Source organism: Typopeltis vanoorti, chromosome 4 (genome assembly GCF_054136105.1).
Source record: "Typopeltis vanoorti isolate ZY-2024b chromosome 4, IOZ_Tvanoo_1.0, whole genome shotgun sequence".
In the NCBI taxonomy this organism is placed as follows: Eukaryota; Metazoa; Arthropoda; class Arachnida; order Uropygi; family Thelyphonidae; genus Typopeltis; species Typopeltis vanoorti.
The window spans coordinates 106,882,188-106,901,899 of NC_143552.1; the positions used below are offsets into that span (position 1 = coordinate 106,882,188).

Consider the following 19,712-nt stretch of genomic DNA (forward strand, 5'->3'; position numbering starts at 1 on the left):
GAAAATATACTGTGAAACAGTTATTTTGTTATATAAGATATTGAGGCATGCTCATTAGGACAGTTTTTTTTTTCAGTGAAAGATAAATATAAAGGATATTTACTGGGATAAGTTTTGTATTTGTGCTGTTTTGAAATAGTTATAAAAATTAGAGGTTATGTAACTAAATATGCTTTTAAGTATTGTTTTTATATCTTCAACAGGAGGCATGTGCAATTATAATTCTTGTCATGAAGCTGTGAAAAAAGATCACATACAGTGCTTACAGAAAACTATGCAGAGAGACATTTCAGTATGTCCACTCCAAACTGCAATGCAGCTCTCACAATGTTGTACCATGTTTAGTGATTCAGGAGACTTGAAGCAAAATGGCCTACTCCTCCTTCAGAGCAAGGAGTAAGCCATTTTCTTTTCTGGAGGAGAATGTCGAGCAACAATGCATCTCCCTATTGTATCCCAGATCTGGGGAATGTGCTGAACACTCGATTCGATTAATATCCTCAGTCTCCAGAAGTATCTCCACTGCTCATGTACAATGTGATGTGGCACTATCATTCATAAAAACAAATTCTTTACCTACAGCACCACAGAACAATTAAACATGATGTTGAAGAACTTCAATGCAATATCATTCACCAGTCATAGTCCCTTTTCCTGCACTTGTATTGTAGCTCAGTGCATCTATTAAGCATAATGCCTCCTCACACTGTTACCCAAGCACTGCCATATCTATCCCTTTCAAGAACATTTCTCACAATGGAAAGCAACATTTGATCTGGCTTTCATGCCAGATCAAGCATTGTCTAGAATTGGAGGAAAGACTAAAAAAGATTCATCTATAAAGAGTACATTAGCTTATTGGTGTCTTGTCCAATTTTTATGGATACAACACCACTGAAAATGTGCTCTTTGTTGACCTGTGAATAAAGGGATGCACAGAATCACAGGCCTTCAGGTGTATAGGCATACTTGTCACAGTTTGTTAAGATATCTGCAAACCTATGCTTGAATGGAGCCAACTTGCAAGCTCTGCGTGGTGCATTGATTTTGTTTTGCTGTTATAACCAAAAATCTGTCTTTATGTTACATGGTAGAGTGAGGGCGACCCCTTAGCAAATGCCTAGAACACATTCCATTGGTTTGAAATGCTGCCAAGAGCCTGAATACCATGCTATGTGAGATTTCAAACTCTCTGGAAATATCAGTGCACCTTCTTCAATAATTCTTCTCTGCATAAAATCATTTAGGTGATGTCTTTGAGACATTGCAGCACATCCAAGTTTGCACCTTTATTCCTTCATGAAAAGAGCTTTCTTCAAATGCAATTCAGTTCGTGCAGCCTTTTGACTTTTATTCTGTTGAGTGCTATCATGTGACCTCTTTGTGTGCAATTCAAAAATTTGAATGTCTGTCTGCTTTCTACTCGAAATCATCAGTTATACAAACTGCCACAAGCTGATTCATATGAATTTGTAGCTGTAATCTTCAGAAATAGCATTTGTCCTTAGGTTTTGGACACCAGTGTACTAGCAATATTGTTATGTTTGAAATGTTTAGAGAATTTAATATGTCGGATTTTTTTTGAGATGCAGTATGTAAGTGCACATATGTGATGTACATGTGAGAGGTTTATGGACAGAAGGCAAGAGCAGAGAGCGAGAGTGTTGAAGCTGTTACAAAAGTGCCAGAAGTGTGGTAAGACTGGTAAATATTAGCAACAAATAATGCAAAAATGTGTATTTTTGGTTACAGGCAAATTCATCGAAAAACAGTTAATCGAAAGACAATTCACCGAATGCAATTCATCGAAAAAGCAATTCGGCGAATTGTTTATTCGGCGAATTGCTTTTTCGACAATTTAACGAATGGCAATTCGTCGAAAAGGCAATTCATCGAATGACCAATTCCTTGAACGACAATTCGTCGAAAATGCAATTCATCGAAAAAACAATTCACCGAAAATTTTTCGATGAATTCTTTCATAATTCATCGAAAAGTCATTTTTCTTGCAAACTATTGTTTAGAAAATGTTCAGTAACAATGCGGAACGTTACTCATGATACAGACAACATATGGAAGCGGTCATTGAAACGTAATAATTATTTTCTTGCATTTTAGAGCATTTAATGTAAGTGTACATCCTGCTTCATTGTACAGTTAGCGATTTATCTGTAGAGAAGACAGGAGTACCACATGCACTTATCTTCCGAATAACCTCGAAAACATGTAATTGCAGTTAATAAGGGGAGGAATAGGCTAAGAAATTCGTTCTACCAAATTTTGTCACAATAAGTCTAGTCGATTGAAATTAAAAATTTCATTAAATTTCATCCAGCCAGAGCGAAATTGCTAATATCATTTAGGAACTTCTTTACGGAAATGTCATGATAAAAGTGATCCAATGCGAACTAAAACTGAACCGTGCATTCAGCTTCTTGTACTGAAAACATCTGCTAAGTCAGCGAGTTATTGTAATACATAATTTTGACATTTTTCTTTGTCGCCCCGAATATAGCTGAACTGAAAACTGGAAGGGTTTGACATTTTTTTGTAAAAGTTTCAAATACGGAATCGAAATAAAATTTTTTCATTAATAAATGTAATAAATAAATAAATTTACTGAACGTAAGTTAGTAGGCCTAATACTGAGATGACTAGGCTTTTCCTCCTGGAAATAGGCAAATCGGACAAGAAAGACAATAAGAATCCATATTGTTCTGTAATTAATCCTTAGTAAAGCAGCATTGCTATACCAACAATCATTATATTAAGGAGGATGAAGGAAAATAGTATTAATCATTAATATTACTACTACTACTACTAATAATAATAAATTGATTCTTTGATGTAAATATTTTTCACAATATAATAATAAAATATACAGGAATTCAGAGTAAAAATATTGGAAAACTTGAAAAAATTCATTCCTGAAGATATTTCAATCATGTTTCACTTATTTACACCTGTTTTTGTTATTCCTCAATGACAGGAGTGTCACATGCACTTATCTCCCGAATAACCTCGAAAGCAAGTAATTGCAGTTAATAAGGAAAGGAATAGGCTAAGAATACTAATGAGTATGTGTGGGTATATTTCTGGGTTTTGAGGAGGTGATCAGTGCAGTTTGTTAAAAAAAAAAAAAAAAAAAAAAAAAAAAAAAAAAAAAAAAAGGTTAAAATATTCTCTAGGAAAGGAAAATAATAAAATAAGGAATGATGAATAAAGAGTCTTAAAAAACAAACCTGTAAACCTTTTAGAAGCATACTCATCTAGTGTTATATTTAGATGAGCGGTGGTTGGAAGTCTTATTCGACTTTTGAAGGATGCCAGTGGTCGGCAGATCACAGATAGAAAACATAGTGCTAAAGAAAATTGGAATTGGGTTGAGTTGTTTTGAATTAAGGAAGAAGCAACTGGCCTTAAATCCCTGCATGTTTTTCCAATTTGGTTCGCTTATTTTTTCGGCAAGAAAAAAAACAAGTTTCAGAGAAGAAAAACCTTTCATCCTCGTATGAGACAGGCTGACTCACCTTCAGGTTAAACGCCCTGATAAAGGCGCTTGACATCCTTGATAAACGTAGGATGCTGAAGTCCTTTTCAGCAGTTTCATTAAATGAGCTGTAGAATTTTTCTCTTCTCGGTTTCTGCAGTTTTGATGAAAATAAGTTTAGGATGGAGGACTTTTTTATACATTCACACCAAGTTTTTTTGTAGTCTTCCATTTTCCAGAGATGAGATGTTTCTTAAAGTTGATTTTTCTGATTTGGAATTTTCGAGTTGGTTCGAAAAAATGGCTCAACCATGCGATCATGCATGATCGCATGGTTGAGCCATTTTTTCCATGAGGAGACGATTACGAGAGTGGCATACCTAAATATGCTAGAGAAATTTGTGTTTTCCCAGATTGAGAATGTGTAGGGCCTCATTTTCCAACATGATGGAGCAACTCCACATTATGGCGACTGCGCGTATCCCACTGCTTGTGGCCACCGCGCAGTCCCGATTTGATTCCGATGGATTTCTTCTTTTGCGTATATTTATATTTGTGTATAAATAATTAAGTAAAAGAGTTATTTTCCCAAATGATTACTTTTTCCGATTTTTACATATGGCTATGTTCTTGTCCGAACAATTCATAGCGAGGAAAAATCAGAAAAATTCATCTCGCGAACTATTGATTGCAGAAAAAATTCGCTGAAAATGTTATTCGCTAGAAAATTGAAATGATATTGCATTGATACCGATATGAAAAGTAAATGCAGTGAAGATAAATTTCATAAAGGCGTAAAGTTTTACTAACGCATAAACTGAACAAACTTATTTGCCATTGCAATACATAAATGTCTTTTTACTGTATTCAGTGTTAAACAAAGCCACCTGTTTTCTGGCTTCTGCATTATAGCATCTGTTGAAGTGAAAGTTTCTTTAATGGTACATGGACATTTTCATTGTAGTCTTCGGACAAAACAGAAGTAGTAAAAATTTATCAATTCCTGAGTAAAAATGAATACTTCTGTGTGTTATAAGAAGTTGATTTACAACAAAATATTAGCATTGTTGAGATATCTTCTATTATTGATGACATAAGAGCTGCTGACAGTAAAAAAATAAATAAATAAAATAAAAAAAAACCTAATGTATTGAGATTAACAAATTGTTCAATGCTAGCAATGTTGAATTCTTTTCTCATATCGTTGTTTTTAATATGATATTGCCATTGATGCTATTCACGCTTCTAATCTTTCTCTCTAATATCTGCGGTCTCTAGACTTTGATAGTGTTTTTTTTTTCTAAACCAGCTTTCAGATCCATAATTTTTTAAAACTGGTTCGAACACTGTCTTGTATACAGCTAGTTTTAGTGTTTTGAATAATTTCTCTAATTCCATGAAACTTTGTTCTTTTTCCTTCCTACCATACCAGTTTTGCTAATTCTGTTGTCTATTTCCATATTTAAAATTTTAAATTTGCCAACTTTACTAAAAATTGTGCCTAAATAGCTGAAATATTATGCTTCTTCTGTAAGTTCTCCATTCAGGATGCAGTTCACATTTCGTCTTTTTATTGTTGATTTTCATACCAAATTTAATACAGCATTTATTCAGTTTATTTAGGCAAGCAGACTTATACTGGATTTATATGAGTATGTATATATATATATATATATATATATATATATATATTTCTTGTAGGATGCACATTACGATAATATCCAGTAGGTAACCATCGTAGATATGTTGAAAATATAATATGAAGGATATCATATACAAAATGATTCAAAATGTATGCTTATTTTGAAGAATTTCTAATGCTTACGCCCCTTTCCCCTCCTTATTCTCTCCTGCAATTCAATTACATAATCACTCTAAATTTCTACAGGTTTGAAAAAGTTTCCAGATAGTATTCAAAATCTATTACTTCATTTTACCATTTTGACAAAAGAAATAAGAGAATAATATTGTTGTACCGTGAAGATTCTAATTCTGTACTCTTTCTTTGACATCTAAAAGCAGCTGTTCTACTGTCTGCTGAAATTATTTGAAATTTTAGAAACACTATGCTATATTTTCAACGTGTAAAACTGCTTATATGCATATCACACAAAAGAAAGTTCAGTAGAAAGTTCAGATTTTTGTTTCTTTTTCTTAAAATAAACAAAATATTTTTACTTCTACTTCAGATGCTAGTTGCTATTTCTGAAGTAATCTACGTCTTAGAAATATTTGATAGTAATCCTCTTAGCTGGAGGAAAAGGGTAAAGGCTTAGATTACTCTGGGTGCTACTGAGAAAGAAAAGAGAGGACACTTAGCCAGAAGGGACACTAAAGTGCCTCAAGCTGTAGTGCGAATTAGATCAAGAATGTCGTGTTTTGTTTTCAATTGTTGATTAGTAGACATCCTAACATAGAAATAAATATAGACATTTCTTTCACAGGCTGATACAGTATTTATGCTAAAATAAGTTCTTAATTTGTAATGATCAGTTTCATTGTTATTATCGAAAAATTATAAATTATTTCTTTCAATTATCTTGAAAGAGAAGATTTGAATTGTTTTTGAAAGAAAAGGAACATATGCATAATCTTATTTTTTGGCGGGGCGGAGCGGGGGGGGGGGGGGGTTATAGACTTATTCAATCCGCAGATATTTCAGAGAATTTATTTTATAAATTGTTCGCAAAACGACTGTTACAAACGTAAATCACTTGGGGAAACATGTCATTCATTTTAGTGTAAATAGTAGCAAAGGTTTAGCTACTTCAAAAATGCCATGTATCTAAACTGGAAGAAAAAAATATTTATACAAGAGTAATAACGTCTAATAAATCTGCTGATGCTAGAACTCTTACATAAATAATTTTTTTCTGAAGTATCTCTATTAGTTATAATGTAATCAATCTACAGATTTTTGCCCTCTTGTATTCTACCATCTTATGGGCAGCGATTTCTTCTTTGTACTACAAGAAAAAAAAATCAGATAACACAAGAAAAATATGTAATATTTTTGTAATATTTTCATTGGGTGAATTTACAATGTCCTTTCTTTGTGTTTTGGAAGGAAAGTGTAAATGATTATTTTCTTACTATTTTTGGCATTATAACATCTGATACAATTAGTATATCTGAACTAGCAGAAAATATACACATATCAATTTAAATCATAACCTTTAATTTCATTTTGTAATGACCAATTATACAGGGAAACCAAGAAGATCACAATATAAAGAAAATAAAGAAACAAAATTAGTGATATGATTAAAGAATTTCATTTTATTCTCTATAAAGCAGAGTCGCTCAAGCACGTCCATCAGGAAATCTGCGAAGTATTCTTCGAAACATGATTTTGAACAAAAATATAACATAATCTTGAACCTCTATAGCCTGTTTTTTTCAAAAATAATTCAAATATATCAAATAATTATCGTGAATTAATTTTTTTCGAGAACAAAGAAAATGTTTTGTGGAGTAAGCGATTAGAAAAAAATTAGCAAAAAAATAAAAATAAATAAAAACGAAATTAGTGTTCCAAGGTAAGGCAATATTTAAATGAAGAAACTATGCAAGAACCTTTATTTTGTCCAGGCATTAAAATTGCTTGTACAATAAAAAGAGAAAATAAAAATAATTTCTATATTTTTAGTTTATCCAATATAACTAGGATTCAGTTACCCAGCATAGAACGAGGAACTGCATTCCTTGTTATAGACAACTGAGATGCAGCTATGAGCGTGAGATAATCCGATTAACTGTTCTCTTCAGCGGGAGGGTATATCACACCTTCTAATGGACATGCTGGCTGAATTGCACTTCTTATAACTTCAACAGATAGCATTCATCGTATCCAGATTTATCTGAATGTCTATAAACGTCCTGACCGGTTGAGGGGGAGGGTTAAACGAGGAGGAACTGGTACAATTAATAGATGACGTCGAACCAAATGGCGGTGAAAGTTCTGCCAAAGATTATGATTGTGATGAGTCCGTTAAAGAATTCAGTTTAAAGAAATTAGTAATAGGATTAGACTTGGCAAGAAAGTTATTTTATGGATAATGATCTCTCAATGGAGCTTTCCAGAAAATTTACGAGACAATTGGATATTTGTTTAGTTCCGTATTATGAACTTAATAAAAAATTGTAGCATAGTGGTAAGCAAGGTCTTATTACTGACTTCTTGAATTGATAACTAAACCAGCCGAAGTATGCAATAAGAATTATTGCATATATAAATAAAGAACATCTATGAAGTATACATACAATTTATAATTTTTATAATTTTTTACTATGTATTTGTTGCATAGTTTATGTTTTCTTAACTTACATGAATTACCTGAATATGTCATTGTTTATATAATCTTAAAAAAAAAGAAAAAAACGATTTGGGAACCTAAATCTACTTTTTCTATGTGATTTGAGTGTCGCATAACGCGATTTATACAACGCGGTATTTTTGCGGAACCTAACATCCGCGTTATACCAGAGTTACCTGTACTTCAATTTGTATCTTACCTTCCAAGTCAGCAGACTTCATTCCTGCCCAATGTGGAAGGTTAAACTAATTAAGAATATGCAAAAAAAAAAAAAAAAATTGCTACTGTAAGCCGAAATTGTTCTATTTTTTTTTTTCATTTTTATGCAATTTACATAACTGTTTACTATTAATTTACAAGTATACATACACATATCATTTGTAGAGAATTAGCCAAGAACTAAATTAGACAAGATTTTTGCATGTGCATCTTAAATATTTTTTATGTTATTTAAATATTTTAGTTATCATCTTTATGCTAAGATCAATATTGTAGATAAAAATTCCTATTACCAACAAATTTATCATTTTTGTCAACAAATTTATTTACCAAGTATTGAAACTAATTGATTTTCAGTAATAATAATAATCATATGATGATACACGGCCGTGAGTCCCCTTTATGGGGAGGTACGGTACCATCTCATTCCCCCCAAACTTTTATCCGGACTCCGGAACAGCTGACGAATCAGACCTATGGCTGGGTCAGTATTCCTGACTGTAATCCGTGTATGTTCACTGGACCGGTTTGCCTGCTTGCGGGATAAAAAACTCCAGATAAACTGGTGGAAAAAACCCTGCTGTTCACGCCCAAGACCGGCTAACTTGGCTATGGCAGATCCTTAAGCTACTCACGTCATTGACGGGAATCGAACCTAGGACACTCCTTCCCCAGGAGTACGGTTGTGAAGCGCATAGACACTAGGCTAACCGCGCGGACTGATTTTCAGTGATATGATATTACACTGTAAATGGATCATATAGTTTATATGTATGTTATCTGATTTTGCTGAACTTTTTTTTTCCAAGTTGAGTTCGAGGTTATATCGTAGTGTGTAGTGTTCGTGCAAGCTCCTGATAAGATAAGTATTATTTTCAGTTATCGTTGATAAAATTAGTTAATATTGCGTAGTTTTGTTTGCCTTGCGTATTTTAGTGTGTCTGTTGGTGTGTTTTTGGTGTGTATAACTTATTATTTGATAAAACACGTTGCAATAATTATGGCACCTGTATGAAGGAAAATGGCGGCCAGTAATGATGGTTCGCCATCGTTATCAAAGAACAGTAGTATAAAAGAAATGAGTCAGTGTACTAGCTGTGAAATGTGCTTTACGGAGTGCAGTCGGAGTGTGGATAGATGATAATAAATTATTATTATTATTATTTCGGGCGACTCCAGGAGTCCTTAGACTCATCGAGGGAGGCCCTAAACATCATGTCCACACAACTATGTCATTACATTCTCACAGTATCTATCATACCTTGTCTTGAACTTGTTCACCGTCATAGCACCCACAACAGACTCTGGCAGCTTATTCCACTCATTTACCACTCTAAAAGTAAAGAACCCAGCTCTAACACCCCTGCTAACCACACTCTTGCCCAGCTTCCATAGGTGTCCCCTAGTTCTCCCACCACCAGTCCTGATCTCAAAAATATCCTCTGAATTAATCCTATAGAATCCCTTTAGCAATTTGAATGTCTCAATCCTATCTCCCCTCCTCCGCCTATCAACTAGTTTCTGCAACCCACAAATCTTCAACCTGTTCTCATATGGTTAATTCCATAGACCTGTTATCATCTTAGTCACTCGCCTCTGGATCCTCTCCACCTCCTCCCCATCAAGAAGGAACCGAGGTGACCAAATCTGGGCACAGTAATCGAGATGAGGTCTTATCAAGGCTCGGTACAGAGGTACAATAACTTGCTTGTCTCTGCTCGTCAAGGTATTTTTCAACAACCAAGTGAGTTGATGAGCTGATTTAGCTACTTTTGGCGGCCAGTAAAGGATTGAATGTGTGTAGAAAATGTAGGGAGAATGAGGAATTGAAGTGTATTTCGGATCGTGAGTGTGATATTTTTGTCAACCTTCAGAATGAAGAAAATAGCGATATGACAAGAAACGGCAAGGTTGTACATGAGAATTATGAGAGTGTGAATGTAGAAAGTGTGAATGATAGTATTAATGGTTTCTCAGAGAATAAAAAAGATAAGATAGATGCATTGAATGAGATTGCGTTGTTGAATGGTGCGATAGAAAGGGCAAAACAGCAGCTAGAGTGCATGAACAAAAGTCGACTGAATGAACCAACCAATAATAAAAGGTATGACAGAAAAAATAGGCGTATGAATGCGAACATGAACAAAATGAAGGATAGAGTGCTGTATGGAGACTCGTTAGTACGAGGTGTGTTAGTAGAGGATTTGACAAAATCGTACCAACCTGGTGCGACCATAAAGGATGTAACTGAGTCTATTAGAGAGCAAAAGGAAAGGGTGAAAGAAATGATTGTTGTGGCAGGTACGAATGATTTGAAAGGAGATAAAATGGAAATGATAGAAGACCTGAATGAATTGTTTGAGGTAGCAAAAGAAAAGAGTGAGAGAGTTAGAATGATTAGTCTTTTGCCACGGTATGACAGTGAAATGTTTAAAAGGAGGGCCATAATTGGGAATGACTCTATGCGTGGGTTATGTATGACGAGTGGTGTGGAATTTGTGGACGTGTGGAGTGAGTTTGATGAGCGAAAGGATCTATATAAGATGGATGGCTTGCATTTGAATGGTTATGGTGTAAGAAGACTTGAGATAGTGTTGCTGAATGTAGTGGATGTGCAAATTCAGGGAAACTAGATTCGTTAAGGGGGGGGGGGGGAGTAGATATACAGTCCTTAGGGAGGCAGTTGAATGTAAGAATGAATATAATATGCTAGAGCAAATAAGGACAACAAATCAGAGTGGGATAGTTAATATAAGGCATCAAGGTAGGGTTGGGGCTAATGGAGGTCTTAAATTCATGTACACTAATACTAGGAGTATTAGGAACAAGAAGGAAGAGTTTTTGGCCATGGTTGGCACTTCCAGACCACAGGTTATTGGTATTAGTGAAACATGGCTGACTGTAGATGATATAGCTAGTGGGATTGAATGTGATGGGTATAGTGTGTTCACGAATGACAGAGAGAATAAAAAGGGGGGAGGAGTATTGCTGATGATAGCTGATGAGCTCCAGCCAAGGAGAATAGAAGTTGAATTGCAGGATAGAGAAAAGAGCACATTTGAGGCCATTTGGTGTGAGATTGTGGCTAGCAGAACTAAATATACAATTGGGTGCTGCTATAGACCAGGTGATGGAAAAGATGGTGGTGACAGTATGCACAAGCAAATAGAAGAAATGAGTGGAAGGAGGGTGATTATTATGGGAGATTTCAACTATGGTCGCATTGATTGGAGTGAGGAGAGGACACACGGGAGGAAGGAATTGGATTTTATGCGGTTATTAAGGGATAACTATCTGCGACAGCATGTAATGGAAAATACTAGGGGTCAGAGAGTGCTTGATTTAGTAATTACATCTGAGGATTTGGCTGTAACAAATATGACCACATTGCCACCAATCGGTGAGAGTGATCATAGGGTCTTGACTTGGGAGGTTGCTAAAGGTGTAGAATTTTCAATTAAGACAGGGTACATGTGGAATTATTGGGCTGGAAAGTATGACAAGCTTAGGAGTTTGATTGGCTCAGTGCCATGGCATGTACAACTGCAAGGACTAGAAGTTGATAGTGCATGGGAGGTGGTTAAGAAGTGCTTGCATGAAGCAATGGCTGACTGTATACCTAGAGTCCGAATAATAAATCAACTAGGGATTAAATGGATGAATAACACCATTAAGCTTGAGATGCAAAAAAAGAAACAACTGTGGAGGGAATTTAAGGAGAAAGGTGGCCTGCAGGCACATGAACGGTATAAAGCCCAGGCCAGAAGGGTAACAAGTGTGGTAAGAAAAGCAAAAGCGGATTATGAAAGAACTTTAGCCATGCAGGCTAAGGAGAATCCCAAACAGTTTTTAGATATGTTGCAAGTAAAAGAAAAAAATGTATACAGCAGATTGATTTTAAACAATGCCGATGGTAGGGAGGTAACCGAATCAGATGATATAGTAGAATTACTGAGTGAGCACTTTGCAAGAGTATATCATCCAGGTGGTGACATTGCAGAAATGGAAGAACCAACTTCTTATATGGGAATTATGGTGAATGAAGTGGAGGTGAATAGTCTATTACAAAACCTCAATGTCAATTCATCTGCGAGATTGGATGGTATACCAGCTCGTGTCATACAAGAAGCAGTTAAAGAATTGTCAGTACCCTTGACCATTTTGTTTAATTTGAGTCTTGGGTCTGGGTTAGTCCCGAGCGGGTGGAAGGAGGGGAAAATAGTTCCACTGCATAAAGGTGGTTCCAAGACCGCTGTTGTAAATTACCGACCGATTAGCATATCAGGAATCATTGTCAAGGTCTTAGAGAAATTAGTCAAGAAAAGAATACAGGATTGGATAGATGAAAATGGGGGACAACTTGGTTTTGTGAAGGGTAGATCATGCCTCAGTAACTTGCTCACGTTTTATAACACAGTGACAGCTGAACTGAATAGGGGTAATGGGTTTACAGTGATACTACTGGACCTTGCCAAGGCCTTTGACAGGATACCACATGGAACCCTAATCAGTAAACTGGAGCAGATGGGGATAGATATAGGGTTGGTAAGGTGGATAGGAGGGTGGTTGAAGGAGAGATACCAGAGAGTGGTTTATTCAGGAGTGGAGTCAAAAAGACGTCTTGTGACTAGTGGAGTGCCGCAGGGCTCTGTTCTTGGACCACTGCTTTTCAATTTGTTCATCAATGATATTGGAAAGGATTTGAGAGGAAGTGTTCACTTGTTTGCTGATGATGCAAAGTTGGGTAGAGCAATTGTGAGTGCACAGGATGTCAAAATTTTACAGGATGATTTGGATAGTTTGGAGGACTGGGCTAGGAAAAATGGATGTCAGTTTAATGTGGCAAAGTGTAAGGTTATGCACTTTGGGGTGAAAAGAATAGCAGCAGTATATCGCATAGGTGGAACCGTACTCCAGGAGATTGATGAGGCCAGGGATTTGGGAGTGCTGGTGGATAGGGAGTTGCAGTTTAGGGGGCACATTGCAAAAGTAACTAAAACAGCTCACCAAATCACTTGGCTTATGAAAAATACTTTAACATGCAGAGAGAAGCAAGTTGTTGTTCCTCTGTATCGAGAGCCTTGATAAGACCCCATCTGGACTTCTGTGCCCAGTTATGGGCACCAAGGTTTCTTCGTGATGGGGAGGAAGTGGAGAGGGTCCAGAGACGAGTGACCAAGATGATAGCAGGTCTGTGGAATGAACCTTATGAGAATAGGTTGAAGATTTGTGGGTTGCAGAAATTGGACGATAGGCGAAGGAGGGGTGATATGATTGAGACATTCAAATTACTGAAGGGTTTTTATAAGATTGATCCAGAAGATATTTTTGAAAATATGACTGGTGGTGGGAGGACTAGGGGCCATGCATGGAAGCTGGGCAAGAGCGTGGTTGACAAGGGTGTTAGAGCTAGGTTTTTTACTTGGAGAGTGGTGAATGAGTGGAATAAGCTTCCAGAGTCTGTTGTGGGTGCTACGACCGTGAATGAGTTCAAGGCAAGATATGATAGATACTGTGTGAATGTTGAATAGTTGTTCCAGACATGATGTTAGGGCCTCCCTCGATGAGTCTGTCGACTCCTTGGAGTTTCCCGGAATAATAATAATAATAATAAAATAACTTTTCCATTTTCATTCAGTTTACGTGACTTATTTACACTTAGGCTGGTAGTGATGCATTTTCTCTTGCTTTTATAATATGTATAATGTAATAAACTTGCCCTACTTTTATATTCCCGTTATTTTCCATATGTAATTGCAATTACCAGCAACTTTCGTATACTGATAATAAATTAATCATATGAGAATTAGTAAGGAAATACAATTATTCAGTGACATATATTATATATATTATTATACGTATTATATTATACATTATGTTACATTTCAATTTTTGCAATAATGTGCATTTATTTTAGAATACTATTCAAAACATAACACTGCAAGTTTCTTCAGCATTATTACTCTACATTGTAAACTGAAGACAGTCGTTTTTGTTGTTTTCTATACTTCTTTTTATTACCTATTTTTCTGAAATCTAGTCTTCTAGTTCCCGATAATCTTTGTTAGTGCATCCTTATTTATTTATTCATTTTAATTTACTCATTTTAAACACTGCATTTGTATACCAATTCTCTTTCCTGTTTTGGATTATTGCATGTGGTCATTAGAGGATTATTATCATTAGGGGAGATACTAAGGGAAAGTGATCAGAGCTTACTTCACCTTTACGACGATCTGCCTCATACCTGAAAATACCTCAGGCGCAAACTTCACTTATCTGTCTGTATGCTTACTTGCGAAAAAGGATTAAAACCCAGTTTAGAAAATTGCTTGGTATCTTTAACATAGTATATACCCAAGTTAAAAAACTTTTCACATATATATTATTATATTATATTACATATAATTATACTATATTATATATATTATATTATAAGCTGTTGATTATCCGCCATGACAACTGGAAAGTGTAGTTCACAAGTTGAAAGTGTAGTTTTAATAATTTTACAAATTATTAAAAATCAAATTAAGCTATAAGATACAAACGGGCGTGAAATCCGTCGCATTAAATTAAACATTCAAGATTTCTGTTTGTGTTAATTATTTTGAGTTTTTGTCTGCAGCTTCGTGATGCGACTTTTTTTGGTTTCTTGTTTTGTTTGTGGTTGATCGCTCTCAAACTGCTATCTTAGGGTATATTCCTAAACAACTAAATGTTTTCGAGGATGCCATATGTGTAGTTTCTTCATTTGAATTTTATGGGTTTCACACTAATGTCTTTCCATATGCAAACATCTGCGGCATAAATATGCTTCGGCCGAATGGACTAAGCCTTCGATGACTGTGTAATGTCTAAGTGAATATTAAATATGTTCTTCTGGCCTGCTTGCTTTTGATATAATAAATAAATAAATAAATAAATATATGGGCCACACTATGGAATCTGTGATGCTTGTAGATTTCTAGTGAAAGCTCTAAGTGTATTCTACAAAAATTCTGAATTCTGAAGGAACTTCGACTATGGAAATAACCTCAACCCTGATACCCCATTAGGAGATGGAAATGAAATTAAATGTTAAATATATTAAATATTAAATATCTGTGATAACTTCAGCGTTCTCTTTACAATTTCTTTTAACTGCAGAGAATAGGATATGAAGTTGTATCTCATTAAAATCTCAATCTGAGCTAATTTCATAATTTTTGATTACATTTCTTTCTTAATTGTAGAAAGGCGGCATGCTCTAGGTTTCCCATTGCTATTGACACTATGGAAAACTGTGATGCTTGTAGCTATCTAGTAAAAGTTCTAAGTGCGTTCTACAAAAATTCTTTAAATTCTTCGTTTACAATGCAACTTTATATTCAATGGTGAAACTGTTGATTTCAGCCATTGATTTCAAAAATGTGATAATATAAGAACTTTTAAAATATAAACCAGAAAGAAACACAAATAACTGAATAATATATTATCTATTATCTACCTTTTCCGCAACATGAATAATTATTCACTTTTAAGTGAATAATTATTCATAAATACACAATTATTCATAAATAAACAATTAAGCTGACCATCAATTATAACTGACGGTCAGCTTAACAGCACAATGCAACTTATATCTGAGACTTCTCAACTTCTCAACAAAACTAACTGCGAGCCGCGCCCACAGTTTGGGAAGCGCTGGACTAAAATACTCCACATCTGTCTCAAATAATCAAAACAACCCATAACGGTCTTTCCAAAGGTCGAAGTTCTCGAGGTAGCCAGTCAGCTAAAATACCTAGGAGTAACAAGAGATGGAAAATTGAGATTGAGGGATTAGGCCGATGAGCCCTGAAAACAATATATACAGGAGCTATACTACAATTGATAATTGACGGTCAGCTTAACAACACCATGCGACTTATATCTGGAACCATTAAAACAACTCCTATTTATTGGCTTACAATGCTAAGCAACATAATACCACCAAATCTAAGAAGTGATGCTCTGTCACGAGAATATGACAAAGTACTCAGAAATACTGTGTTGCCTATACATAATGACATATCAGAACTATAGCTTAACAGATTGAAATCAAGAAAGACCCCTCTTCGTGAAGATAAACATCTGAGAATGATTAATTAAAATACTAAAAATCAATGGAAACGAGTATGCGACTTATATCTGGAACCATTAAAACAACTCCTATTTATTGGCTTACAATGCTAAGCAACATAATACCACCAAATCTAAGAAGTGATGCTCTGTCACGAGAATATGACAAAGTACTCAGAAATACTGTGTTGCCTATACATAATGACATATCAGAACTATAGCTTAACAGATTGAAATCAAGAAAGACCCCTCTTCGTGAAGATAAACATCTGAGAATGATTAATTAAAATACTAAAAATCAATGGAAACGAGTGTGGAGCATAAATACTAATGCCCAACTCAAAATTTAGTTTGATAGTTGCTGCCTCAACATCCCAGCAGGGGCACACCAGTAGTGTCTGGCGCCTGTGTGCAAAACTTTAGTTGGCGCTCCTATCCTCCCCTCCAATAAAGAAATCACTTTAAAAAAACGTTTTTTTTTTTTTTTAAAGTATTTCCTCCTCTTTGGCGCCTTTACTATCCTGGCGCCTGTGTGCATCGCACACATTGCACATATGGCCGGCGTGCCCCTGTATCCCGGGTGTGGAATTGGAAAGACATGGATAACACTGAACATGATTCGTACGCAATAGAAGATGTGCAAGCTTTCTGTATGAGTGGAGGAAAATTCCCTCACCGGAGTGTGACTGTGGACACCCGAACAAATCAATCCATCATATTTGCATTAAGTGCAGTCTTCGCGCATATACAGGTCAAAGGAGCGACTTCCTAGAGGCGACACCACCTTCTATAGACTGGATCAGAGAACATGATCTTAACTTATAAGTGCTTTGTCCGTCAAACGTGTAACTGCCTGTTTTATTGTAATTATTTATCATTTACACTTTTTTTTTTATTTTACTTTTTACATATCTGTACCCATTTTTGTAAATGTACTTTTATAACTTAATGTAGACTGCCATACGATAAACAATAAATAACCTCCCGGTAGGGTTACTGTTGGGAAGAAAATGAAAACACCACACACACACACTTAGTAATCTACAGTTTATTCGACATCTGAAACAACTATCGTTCAAAGATTTGAACCGTAGGTCAGATGTCCACAGAAACTGCACTTTCTCGCGATAGTTTAGGGCTCCTGTGCAGTCAGTCGAAATGATCAATTTATTGTTTTTTCCCTTAACACTAGATATCACTCTTTCTAGACATGTAGAATGATGCTAAGTTGCAAACATAACTTTAACTAGGCAAAATAGCTGAAAATATCATAGCATTTTCTGCAAAAATGGTATGGCGCCATAAATGAATTCATTTTTTATATTTAGAAAGACATCCCAACTAATGTAATTCTGATTTTTATGTGTGGTCTCTTTGAGTTTACTTAGGTAGGGCGATATCGATGTTTATTCTTCTTTCCGTCAATTTACTATTTCATAGCGAACACTCTCTCTCTCTCGTTTCGTTTTGGTTGCCTAAGAAATATCAATGTTTATTTTAATTTTTTAAATTTAGTAAAAAAAAAAAAAAAGATTACAAGCATTTATACGTCCAGTCTATTTTTGACATCTGTGCATCATGGTACGTGAAGAAATTTCATAGTGAATGCTTTGCTTTCTCTATGTAAAAAAATGTGGCTAATATTCCTTTCTTAATTAAGTTCATGTATTTCAGTAATGTAAACTTGCGTACTACATAACTATATATATATATAACGTTTCTTAACTTGGGTATATTATGTATTCAAGATACCAAATAATTTTATATAAACTTAGTTTTAATCCTATTTCCCAAGTAAGCAAACGGACAAGAAAGTCAAGTTTGCGCCTGCAAGTAGTGCAAGTCCAAGACAACTCTTGGTAGTGCCAGTCGAAGCAACTCTTGGTAAAGGTGGATAAAGTTCTGATCACTTTTCTTAGTGTGTATAATACTAATATACTAATAACTAACTAATATATATATATATAACTAAATAATAACTAATAAAAAGTAATATACTAATAAAGTATACTAAGAAAAGTGATCAGAGCTTTATCCACCTTTACCACGAGTTGCCTCGAATGGCACTACCAAGAGTTGCCTTGGACTTGCACTACTTACAGGCGCAAACTTGACTTTCATGTCTGTTTGCTTACTTGGGAAATAGGATTAAAACCAAGTTAATATAAAATTACTTGGTATCTTGAATATATATATATATCTTCTTTCTTAGCATAAACTTTCATTTCCTGATAACATGATCAGGAAATGAAACTGTCTACCGGCAATTTATTCTTACAATTCATTTGTAAATATATAGGCTGTGTATTTTTTAATGCCTGGAAAAGAAACTTTTTTTTTCCTGGAATAATTCATTCATTATTTGGTACCACAAGTAAACATGTGGAGAGCAATTAACTTTTCGTAACGATTAACTAGAATCTACACAACTCTTAGTGACTGATCTTCAGGGCCGTTCTGTGGGTTTGCGCCGCCTGAGTGAAAAATTTTTGTGTCCCCCCCCCCCTTTAAAAATTAAAAGATCCCGAAGTACAATAACACGTTTCGAATCATTTTATTATACTGCACATTAGGAGGAAATCTCTCTCTCTGTAAAAAATATAGTTTATGATCCTTTTTCATTAACGTATGAATTTTTATTAGCTAATGCTGCTATTTAGAATTTATGATCAGAGATGTTGAAGCCTAGATTAATATCATGGCTTTTAAGACGTCATTAAAAGAGTTTTTTTTTAAGGGGAAGGGGCGGAAAAATATGCTACTGCACGTGGCGACAAAATTTCTAGGATTGGCCCTGGGGCCAGTCCTGGTGAATATGGTGTTTGAGGTAGATATTGAAATCCCAAGTCGTATATTGTCTGTTGGATTTCATAAGCAGGTGCATTGTCCTGCAAAAGCAACACGCCTCTGCTTTAGTTTCTCGAACCGATTTTCCTTCAGTACCTCCTTCAATTCCTTCAGAGCTGCTGCTGCTGTAACAGTTTCACCTTTTTTGAGGTAAGGTAAGGATTACACCATCCATATCCTAAAAGACAATGGCAAGAACTTTCCCTGCTGACTGTTTGGTTCGAAACTTCTTTGGCCATGGAGAACCTCCACTATTGACTGTTGTTTGTTCTCTGGGTCATAGTGACGAAGCCATGTTTCATCAACGGTTAGAATATGAGCTAAAAAATTTCACGAGGATGGAATCCCTTTATGAAATGTACTTTTAACATCTCAACTATACCCGCTTCAGTGGATATCATTCACTGCAACCAGTATGCCCCGCCAAAAATTCGCTTTCCGAACGAAGTAGGATAAATAGTAGTTATAAATAGCAGGATAATAAAAAGATATATACCTCTCAAAATAATCCAAAACAAACAAAAAAAAAAAAAAAAAAAAAAAAAATTGTACACACATCTTCGCCCCCACACGCCTTATAATTCATTTTTCGGTGAACTGTATATTCGATGAATTGTGATTTTTCGATGAACTGTTGTTTTTCGATCAATTGCGTTTCGATGAATTGTCTTTTCGATTAACTGCTCATCGGTGAATTGCTTTTTCGGGGAATTGCCTTTCGATGAATTGCTTTTTCGATT

General features: G+C 35.2%; 1 protein-coding gene across 1 annotated transcript in view; it reads right to left on the reverse strand.

Moving 5' to 3' along the window:
* ClC-a (chloride channel protein 2) overlaps positions 1–19,712 on the reverse strand; it is a 388,967-nt gene that overhangs the window by 190,138 nt on the left and 179,117 nt on the right. The window lies entirely within an intron of this gene.